This window comes from Danio rerio, chromosome 6, assembly GCF_049306965.1.
Source record: "Danio rerio strain Tuebingen ecotype United States chromosome 6, GRCz12tu, whole genome shotgun sequence".
NCBI lineage: Eukaryota > Metazoa > Chordata > Actinopteri > Cypriniformes > Danionidae > Danio > Danio rerio.
This window is the reverse complement of record NC_133181.1, coordinates 18,514,606-18,526,152: the sequence shown is the minus strand read 5'-3', so window position 1 is coordinate 18,526,152 and position 11,547 is coordinate 18,514,606.

Below are 11,547 nucleotides of genomic sequence, written 5' to 3'. Positions count from 1 at the left end.
ACGCACCCCTGGTTAGGTATTTTTTGGATGAATGGATGGATGATAGATTAATGAATGAATGGCTGGTCAGATGGTAAATACAGTAGATGTCCTTCCAAGAGGAAGGGGGTGGAGGTGGGCATAGATAGTTGGAAAGATGTGTGGCAGCTATTTATATTGTAGTTGATGTACACACAACAGACAGAATAGGAGATTGACCAGGGGTGTCGCTAGACCCCATATACGGAGACACGTGCTCCATTAAAGGGGGCAATGCAGTAAATAAAGCAACAGTTTAATCGAGAACAAACTGACGCATGTGTGCAGAAAACCACTCTTGTGTGCCTCACGCACGGCTGCTTCTGCTTCTGCTGTGAATCCCGGTTGTTTAACATGCACACTGAAAAAAATACATGCCACTCATAAAACCAGAATAACAGCCTTTAATGCAGTGGTGTCTGCGCTCAGTAAGTTTTGCAAGTCTGCAAAACTACTGTTTAAGTAATGTGAGGATGATCATATTTTGACTATACAAGGCTTTTTTTGTATGAAGCACAAAGGAGAGATGATGAATGAGTCAAGAAAGTTAGACTTAATAACATTATTTCTCGGCCATCAGAGTCAGGTCTCAGACAACAGATAATTCTATACATTTTTGTTTTGTGTTTCTCAGAATTCTCATAATTTAAAATTCATGCAAAAGTTTTTTAAGAAAATTTAAAATCAGTTGAATGTAAAGACACAACTGAGTGATAGATTATGAGAGTGATTCGATTAGGTTAATTATTTAGGGAAAAAAGTATTATTATAATACAAACATTAAATAATAATAATAATAATAATAATAATAATAATACTTTTATTTATAATATAATTCAAATTTTAATGTAAAATATTCAGTATAGCTATTTATATATGGGTAAATAAATGTTTTTTTGGGTGGGGTGAGGTTGAGGGGGGCTCATGGCCCAGTAGAGCTTTACCCCTGAGACTCACAAGGGGAACAGTGGAGATATACTGGAAGACCTGGACCTCGGCAAAGAGGCAGAACTGCTTGAACAGACTGAAAAATGGAGTTAGTTTCCAAAGAAATGTAGTAAGATTAATTATAGACCTGATATCTTTCTCTTTGGCAGATTTGTACGAAGCATGTGAAAGAACAGGGAAACACACCTCAGTAATCACAAGTGCATCGTAATAAATTAGGTACAGCCTTACATTTTTAAGTTGAGTCAAATTAACTTCATCAAACATTTTAATTTATTTATTTACATTTTCACAGAGTGATAGTCGGGTATTTTCTTTAGATAGGATGGATGGACGGACGGACGAATAGATAGTATCAAACAAGCAGGTAGAGCTCTGTTGATGTTTTCTTTATCTTTTACAGAGTGGAGTGGAGAATTTAGGGAATCACATCTCTGCAATGATGAGAAACTGCTGGTCAGGTATCACCTATCACCGAAAGATGTTCAAGAGGAAGGGGGTGGTGGTGGGCTTGAGCTGGGCTCAGACTATAGGAGTTTTAAAAACCTAACCAATAATGAAATCTGGTTGCTGTGAACACATGAGGAGAATCTTTGGCTAATTTTTTAGCCCACCTCAAATCTTAAATGTGTGCTAAGTACAAAATATGAAAACTACGCCACAGAACACAAGATATTAAGGTTATCGTGACCGATGGAGCACATCACTCTCTTTATCAATAATTACCATTTATTACTATACTAATATTAGACCAACTGCCACTACTGGCAAAACACTCTCATGCGCTCAAAATACATTTGGATCCTGTTTGAGTAGCTGTTAGTGGCGGTGATAAAGTTAAATAAATGGTGACCAATATGAATTATGTCCAGTAAGGGTGTTCGGCTCTGGGTTCTTCGGGGTCGACTGCTATTCTCTTCTCCTAATTTTGGAGTCGGTGGAATCGGCTCAAGAATCGACACCTTTTACATTCACTTAAAATAGCGCAAGGATTAAACATGCTGTATCATATCGTTCTTTATACAAGCAGTTCTCCTGTGGTCAGACAAAATCAGCATTTTAAATCATCTGCAGTCGAAATAAAATAATAATCCGCCTATACTTTTTTTAATTTAGAAAAGTAAATTGCAATCTTTGAGACAGAAAGTTAAAACATCAATTTATTATCAAAATATTTAATGAAAAGATGTGTAGCAGCAGTTCAATAACAAATTAAAAAACACCCCAATTGAGCCCAAACAACGCTTAAATAAAAATCTAAATGTTTGATACATAAACACAGAGCATGAGTGAACAAAATAATCAGGAATAGTAATTTTTTCTGCAGTTCTTATGTAAGTTGATCCGCTTCCAATTTAGAAACAGACTCAACTCCCATATTTCTGTTCTCAAGTCGATTCCAGTACTAGGTTCATTGAGAGTCGAGGAGTCGACTCCCCGTCCCTAATGCCCAGACAAATGTCTAATAATAATAATAATAGGCTTATAATCTCTCCATCATGCCACGATGTGCTGTGCATTCTTGCTCAAAAGCTAAATTGTTACCTGTTGCACTGCCTATATTGTGTAGAAAAATAATCTGTTATAGCATATAGAGCTACTCTATGTTGGTTTACGGCACTAGACACAGGCCTCACAGGAAAGATATATCTGTAATTTCTAAAAGCACATTTTAATGTTGAAGCTTTTTGTTTTTTGGAGATAACTAGCAATTTAGTAGGCATAGCTACCCAGCTACATCTGGCTCATAAATATTCACACACAGAATAACGTTAGTGGCTAATGAAAACTGATCATTTAAGCTTATTATAAGGAGGTTGTTGTCCTATCCACAAACGGAATAACTCACTTTTTTAATTACTTATTATTAATTTAGTAATATTTTACCAACTGCCACTACAGGAAAACACTAATATCCTGCACTCGAAATAGGCTACACTACGTCTCAGTTTGCGTAGCTGTTCATGCAGTTAGCCTGTAAAATTTAATTAACACACGCAAGTTGAGCTGCAAGTGTCTTTTAAATTTGCTCTCACACACAAACATTCATTTCATAAATGCGTATTATATATAACTAATAATCATTGGCAATTGGGATGTTTATAAGGGTCTGACATGCAGGTAGTGGACAGCAGAATGAAGAAATGTTGATTTGATATGTCTAAACGAATGTTCAATTATAATTATATCAATTATTCACACACCCATACACTCTCACATTCACACCAATACACTATGGCCAATTTAGTTTATTCAGTTCACCTATATCGCATGTCTTTGGACTGTGGGGAAAACCACACGAACATGGGGAGATCATGCAAACTCTACATAGAAATGCCAACTGACCCAGCTGGGACTCAATCCAGCAACCTTCTTGCTGTAAGGCGACAGTGCTAACCACTGAGCCACCCTGTCACAGTGATATTACTATTTATGACAATAATTGAAATCTCTCCGTCTTGCTGCGATGGCTGTGCTGTGTTTGACTGGCAATAGCTCAGCTTTTAGATTGCTAGAGCCTCTTTAAAAGTGAAATTGTACCTGTCACGCATTTAATAAGCCCAGTAGTGTAGAAAAATAAAATAATTCACTCAGTGCAACACCCCTGATCTTCAGTTATCACTTACTGTCAAATTATTCTCATAGATTAAAATATTGTTTACTGGACTAGGCTATATAGACGTTGACCTAATGATTTTATAGGCTATTGAACTCATTCTATCCTCATCACAGAAAAATAAATAAATTAATGTATAAAAACACAGTTTAGTTTTTCTCAGTGGCTTTGGTGCATTTCTCACAACACTTTTTCCATTTGCACAACAGTTAATGCATTTCTCAAAACAATTAGCACAAACTGCAAAACCTAGATGATAACCTGAAAAAGTGAGTCACTTACTCAAAATGGATAGCTCATTCCTCAAAAGCAAGTATTGATGTCAATGAGAGTGTCAGTGTCATCGAGAGGAAAAGTCCTGACACCATTGTTTATTCACAAGATAGTCAAATGGCTTTGTCATGTTTTCATTATGACAGTTTGCTCTATTTTTTTTTCAATGCAATAAAGTCTGATTTTGGTGACACTTTCTGAAAATGCTCAAGACAGCACTATATACTATTTGCTCAGCCATTTGAAAACTACAGTAAAGTTAGACATCACTGCATTTAGTGAGGAATCTGATTACAAGACACTGAATATGTATGTTTCACATTTTTACTGCAGATGCTCTTTGCAATTCTAATTTATTCACAGCATTGGGCAAAAGAATAAATACACTCTTATTTACAACAAACATAAACTCCCTTTGGGCAGAGCTGTGCACAACTGTAAACAATATGTGCTGTGCACAACTTTCAAACATTAAGTACAAATTGCAACTGAACCTACAACATACACAGGTCTGTAAATCATTCATGAAATTGTTCAATTTAGAAGACATTTTCTGGAAAATAAAGATGTAAAAGTTTTAATAAAATTTTCTTGTCAGATTTCGACAACTAGTTCAACATTTTTGTATGTAATGACTCAAGTAATGAGATGAGGACTATTAGTTTTTAAATGGAATGACTTTTCAGTATTCACAAGTTTAGTTTATTTTGACTGACATGACATAAGCGAATAATAATTTTATAAACAGCAGAGAATTGTATGAAAGCAATTGATACATGTCCAAAAGCATTCACAATTTGTTGGAAGGAATGAGAAACTGCTACTATGATGTGCACAAATTACTAATAGTTTTGAGAAATGCATTAACTGTTGTGCAAATGTAAATAGTGTTGTGAGAAATGCACCAAAGCCACTAAGAAAAACTGTAATATGTTGAATCATTTTGGGTTTTGGAGATAACTGGCAATGTTCTAGTGCCCGGCTACACATGTGTCATCAATATCTGCACACCGCTATAAGAATAACGTTAAATCTGGCTAATAATAAAGGATAATTCAAGCTTATTATTCAAAAAAATGATATATTTATTTATTTATTAAAAGCAACATGATTCTCTCCAGCTCATGGCTTTGTTAATACTGAATAGGTTTAAACTGCTGTGATTAGCCCGATTTCAAATCCTGGATTTCAATCATGTCTGTTATGATCAGGGAGGCTGCAATTTGTGTTCAAGATGGCGAGGTGCAAGATTCTATCTTTAAACGGCTCACATTACCAGATAATCTGCGCTGAGAACCGATCAAAGTCCTCGACAAGATTTCATCTCCGATTCTCAGGAGGTCAAAATAAATTGGATTACAACTTCTGTAGTCTGAGCTCAGCTTTAGATAGATAGATGTATTCTCTGCGGCAGGCGTTTCATTTTCAGGTAATGGACACACAACAGACAGAAGAAGGAAACTCACAAGAGCATCAGTGGAGATTTGTCTAAGGAACGCTGGAAAACATTTAGTGCACTGCAGGAGTTCAGCAAGCATGTAGAGCTCTGTTAGTCGTGTCTTTGTCTTTTACAGTCTGGAGTGCAGCTTGTGGAGAAATATAGGAATCACACACCTCAGCAATGACTGGACACTGATGGTCAGGAGTGTCCTTTAAAAACAGGTGGATAGGTGCATGGCATGAATGTCCTTCCAAGAGGAAGAGGGTAGTGGTAGACATGGATTGTTAGCTAGATGTCTTCTCTGTGGCTGTTATTTATTGTAGGTAATGGACATACAGCAGGGAGAAGACAGAGACTCACAAGAGCATCAGTGGAGATTTTTTTTTTAATTGCCGGAGAACCGCATGTGCATTGCAGGAGCTCAGCCATCAGTTAGGGCTCTGTTGGTGCTGTCTTAGTCTTTTGCAGATTGGAGTGAAGCAGAAGGAGGAGAGTCACAAGGCAACAGTTGAGATATATCTGAAGAGCACTGGAGAAAACTTTGTTTATTGCTGAAGATCAGCAGCATGTAGAGTTTTGTTAGTCTTGTTTTTGTCTTGTATGTCAGATTACACTGGGGCATGAGGAGAAACGGGACTCACACCTCAGCAATGACTAGAAACTGATGGTCTGGTTAGTCATTTTACTGAATAGATAGGTGGATAAATGAATGAAAAATAGATGTCCTTCCAAGAGGAAGGGGGTGGTGGTGGGCTTAGATAGTTAGCTAGATGTCTCGTCTTTGGCAGGTGTTCAAGTAATTGACACACATCAGGCAGAAGAAGGAAACTCACAAGAGCATCAGTGGAGATTTATCTGAAGAACACTGGAGATTATCTTGTGCATTGCTGGAGTTCAGCAACATGTAGAGCTTTGTTAGTCGTGTCTTTGTCTTTACAGACTGGAGTGCAGCATGTGGAGTAAAATAGGAATCACACACCTCAGCAATGACTGGACACTGATGGCTAGAGGTTAAGTGTTTCCTTAATGGATGGATGAATTGAAAAATAGATGTCCTTCCAAAAGGAAGGGGGTGGAGGTGGGCATAGATTGTTAGATGTCTTCTCTGTGGCAGTTATTTAAATTGTACACTGTTAACCCTTGATGTAGATTATGCGGTAAATAACTCTAAAATAGCCAGTGTTCTGCTGTAATGAATGGAAACAGTATTTTACTGTAAAACCAGCAGGATTTGTATGTGTTGTGATTGGAAGTGACACAAACAACTGAAGGTAAGATCTAAATGCAGGTTTATTCGAAGGTCAGGCAAGCAATGGTCAAAACAGGTATGAACAGGTATGTGAGGGCAAATCCAGAGTCGTAATCGAGGTACAGGCAAAAGGTCGAAAGGCTGGCGGCTAAACAGGATAACGAGGATACTAAGCTAGATTAAGACACGGAAAAACAAGACAGGAAGAAACGCGTAGAATTGTCATCAAACAGTAAACAAGACTCTGCAACCTGAATGAGTGTGTGTGCTGCTTAAATACTGTGTGAAATATCAGTCTGTGACAAGTTTCAGCTGGTGATGTAATCAGAAAGATGAATGACCAGGCGTGCGTGTTTGGAAGAAGTGCATGTATGAAAATGTAGTCCTGGAGAATGCGGAAGTTGAGTTCATGATGATAGAGGAAACCAGCGATCTCCAGAGAATGATCGCTGGTTATCGTAACATAGCCCCCCCTCTAAAGAGCGACTTCCAGACGCTCCAAATACAGTTCAGGCGGGAGGTGGAGCAGAGGCGGAACAGGGGGAGGGATGGAGGGCCAGGACCATGCAGCTGGAGCGTACCTGGGGCGTGAAGCTGAGGCAGGCCTGGAGCGTGGAGTTGCTGAAGGCCTGGAGCGTGGAGCTGCGGAAGACCCGGAGAAGGGAGCTGCGGAGGACCTGGAGCGTGGAACTGCGGAAGACCCAGAGAGTGGAGTTGCGGAGGGCCTAGAGCGTGAAGCTGCGGAAGACCTGGAGAGTAGAGCTGTCGTGGTCCTGGATCGTTTGACAATGGAGGACCAGGAGCGTGGAGCTGTGGAAGACCCGGAAAGTGGAGTTGCGGAGGGCCTGGAGCGTGGAGCTGCGGAAGACCCGGAGAGTGGAGCTGTCGTGGTCCTGAATCGTTTGACAATTGAAGACCTGGAGCGTGGAGCTGGCTGCGTCTCCAGCTGTGGCGCTGACTGCGGCGTCGACTCTGGCTGCGGCGTCGACTCTGGCTGCGGCGTCGACTCTGGCTGCGGCGCTGGCAGCTCCGGCGGTGGCAGTGACTCTGGCAGCTCTAGAGGATCTGGCAGCACTGGACGGTCTGGCAGCACTGGAGGTTCTGGCAGCACTGGAGGTTCTGGCAGCACTGGAGGTTCTGGCAGCTCTGGAAGGTCTGGCAGCTCTGGAGGGACTGGCAGCTCTGGCAGCACTGGAGGGTCTGGCAGCACTGGAGGTAGCCTTTCAGGGACATGACCAGATTCAGGACAGGAAGCCATCTTGTGAGCTGGCATACTGGAAGCGGCCATCTTGTGAGCTGGAGGACTGGATGCGGCCATTTTGTGAGCTGGATGTGCGGTGGTGGAATGATCAGCAAGCCCCGGTGTTATCTGGTCTTGCTGTACACTGCCCCTCCCCAAAAAACATTTAGGAGTTTGAAATTAGGTCATTACTTTATGTAGCCATTACAGGTAGTAACTGTGGTAATAAATGGTAAATTACTGTCTCATCTACTCTGATGCTTTATGTGGATATTTATAGAGTTGCATTTATTTTAAGACAGAAAACAATGGTTTAGGCATTAACACACACATACACTGGCTGTCCGTCTTATTCTAAACACAAATGTGTTGTCCTTTAAGGGAGCCACAGGTGTTTGATTTGTTTACTTCTGAGTGTGCTCTATTCTCTGTCTGTCAGTTCAGATGCAGAGTCTGATGTGTTTTAAGCTCTAAATAAGAATCTACAATGAGTGTAAAGGAGTAAATGTGTTCAAATATTTTGAGGGTTTCTTAAATAAAGTCTTTGTGTTAAATCCAATTGTTGTTATCCTGAACTGTGCACTTGAAAGCTACATTGTTAGCTAGTTAGCATCTCCTCACACTTCTTACATGACTTTCATTGAAGTATATGTATTAATTGGACAACTCATCTTTAATGGTTTTGCCATAATGTACAGACGCAAACAGTGTAATGTGCCTTTCTGGAACTAAGCAGATTTTATACCCATTAAAATCCTTCAATTTGAATCTCCTCAGTTAGATAACGTGCACAGAAATCCTCACAGGGAATCATAACAGATGATCTATACTGTACAGCCATCCACACACAGACCTCCACTGTCAGGTCCCAAGTTGTGAATTTGATGCTGAGAGTTTTTCAGAGATGTTTCCACCTGTCGGTTCATATTAGCGACAATAGAAAAGTTTGTTGTCTTGAGCTTTTTTTAAGTAAATAATAATAAAAGATATTTGGATCCTTGGTGTTGCCGACTTTTGTTTTTACCATTATATTAAGATTAATCAAGTCAATCAATGCCACACTAGAGCTTATTCAAAGGCAAGTATTATCTATGGACAAGATACATTTGAAGGCAAAATTATTCAGCCTCTTTTGAAATTTCAATTATTTTCTAAAATATAAGTGATGTTAAACAGCGCAAGGAAATTGTCACAGTATTTCTTATAACTTTGTTTACTTTTCTTATAATTAACCTGACTTGCCTAGTTTAACCTAGTTAAGCCTTTAAATTGTATTTTAAGCTGAATATTAGTATATTTGAATATCTTGCAAATTAACTAGTAAAAATGTGTTTGTTTTTTAAATCTCTCCGTTAAACAGCACTTGCATTCATTTTTGCAGAGGCTAAATGAATTTGACTGGAGAACTGAACAAATTAAGTTTTTTAATTATTATTATTATATGTGTGATTGAGATAAATGTTGCCAGTTGCTTTGACAATGTGCTTTATACCATCAGTGTTGGGGAAAGATACTTTTAAAAGTAATGCAATACAATATTGAGTTACTCCCCCAAAAAAGTAACATTATAATGTAAAGCTGTATTACTTATACTTTATGGAAAATATTGTGTTATGTTACCTTTCAGCTTTATTTGTATAGCGCTTTTACAATGTAGATTGTGTCAAAGCAGCTTCACATAAATAATCATAGTAACAGTTATAGTGTTTCTGCTGGGAGAAAACTATTATTAATATTACTATTATTTATTTATTTAATTATTTTTTAATTCAACAATAAATGTTTTAAAAGAGAATTAATTAAACTAAGAAGTAACTCAAATACTCCTTAATTTGTTAAAGTAATGTGTTACTTGTTACTTAGAAAAGTCATATTATTTCATAACTTGTGTTACTTGTAATGCGTTACCCCCAACACTGTAACCATCGATGTCAAACTCAGTTCCTGGAGTTCCCCCCCTACTTCAACACACAAGTCCTACTGTATATACACTGCATGTGTTGTTCATTATTGAACCTTTTTGTTTCATTGTGAATAGAAAATGTCTTCATACCTGCTGATTTGTTTAATTTTGTCAGACATTTTCTGTTGTTTGTTTGTTTGCTGCCAAAACAATAAAATACATTTGTCTGAAGAATTGGTTTGCTTTTTATTTTTCATAACAGTTCAGAAAACTGATTAATTTGAGTTAAACTACAATAACTACTGTATATATGATTTACCATTAATGTGTGTGCAGTAGCGATTATGCTGTGAGTACAGAAGTACAGTACAGTAATTAACTGTAAGCAGTTTCCAGTTAGTTTCCGCTACTGCTCTGTTACAGTGACTAACACTGTTGCCAGTATTCCACTGTAAAAAAAAGTCAAACCTGGTAAGATCTAATACATTTATTACAGTATTTATTATTTGTTAACATTAGTTAATGTAAATAAAGTTTCATTGTTAATTCACGTGAACTCACTGGACATTAACTAATATTAACAATTTAATTTAATATTACATTAATAATAAAACAGCCCAGACCTGGCAATGGTCATGCAAGCAGACTAGCTTTTCTCACACTGAAGCATATATATGCATAAACACACTCCTCAAAGATCTCTCTTAAATGAATGTTTTCTGCAGAATGCTTTATTTTAATATATTTGTGCATAAACATTAGATCAGTCAGTATCAAAGTCAAAACTGTAAACAAAAAACTTCAAAAAAAATCTTAGGATTACATTTAAAAAATGAGTTCACCCAAATGGTTCACGCCACTGGTACTTCACAGCTACTGTGGGGTCACCCATTGTGGAGAGATCTCAGCTGAGATGCCCAACCAAGACAAACCACCTGATTCTGGACAGCAGAAGATTGGCCTGACGCCCAGAAAGAAGATGTTGCCTGAATGACTGGAAGAAACTTCAAAATGACCGGAGTTACAGATGGACCAAGCTACTGTAAACTCTTCTCTGGAATAAATATAACACACACACACACACACACACACACACACACACACACACACACACACACACACACACACACACACACACACACACACACACACACACACACACACACACGCATAGAATAACACGAAATAAGTCTTGCAGACATTAAGAATTAAATATTTATAGGTCAAATATTTATTAATAACCTTCATTTAAAGAATATTTTAATAATAATAAAATTTAAAAAAGTTTTCAGTGTCTTGAAATGGCCGAGTCTACTTTCACTAAAACACATTGAAATGAAAGGATCATTTCATCAAACATGTAAAACTTACGATCCTGAGGAAAAATAAAAAGAAGTGACCACTATAAAGTTATTGGTTATCCTGAATTAAATTAATGCAAATTATTGAGAAAATTCCATGTTTAATGTTATAAAATTGACTCGAAAAAGCGAAAATTTTCAATTCATCATTGTGTTAAATGTGAAAAGCAGCAAGTAAACACACAAAATAATCTACAATAAAAAAGAAATTGATTTAAATGGCACAAAATGTGTAAATGATGACAAGTTTATTTTATATGTGTGAAAACAATTCAGCTTATTGTACTTTACTGCATTTATGAAAAAAAGATGTTTTAAAATGAAAATAATCTTCAAAATAAGAATCTAAAACTTCCAGTAGGTGGTGGTAAATACATACACTTACATACCTTTAACTACACATGACATTTTACTCCACCTTACATATTACTCACCCGGATATATATAATTGTATAAGGGTCATTCTCACTATAAAGTGCCTTCGAGACTAAATTGTT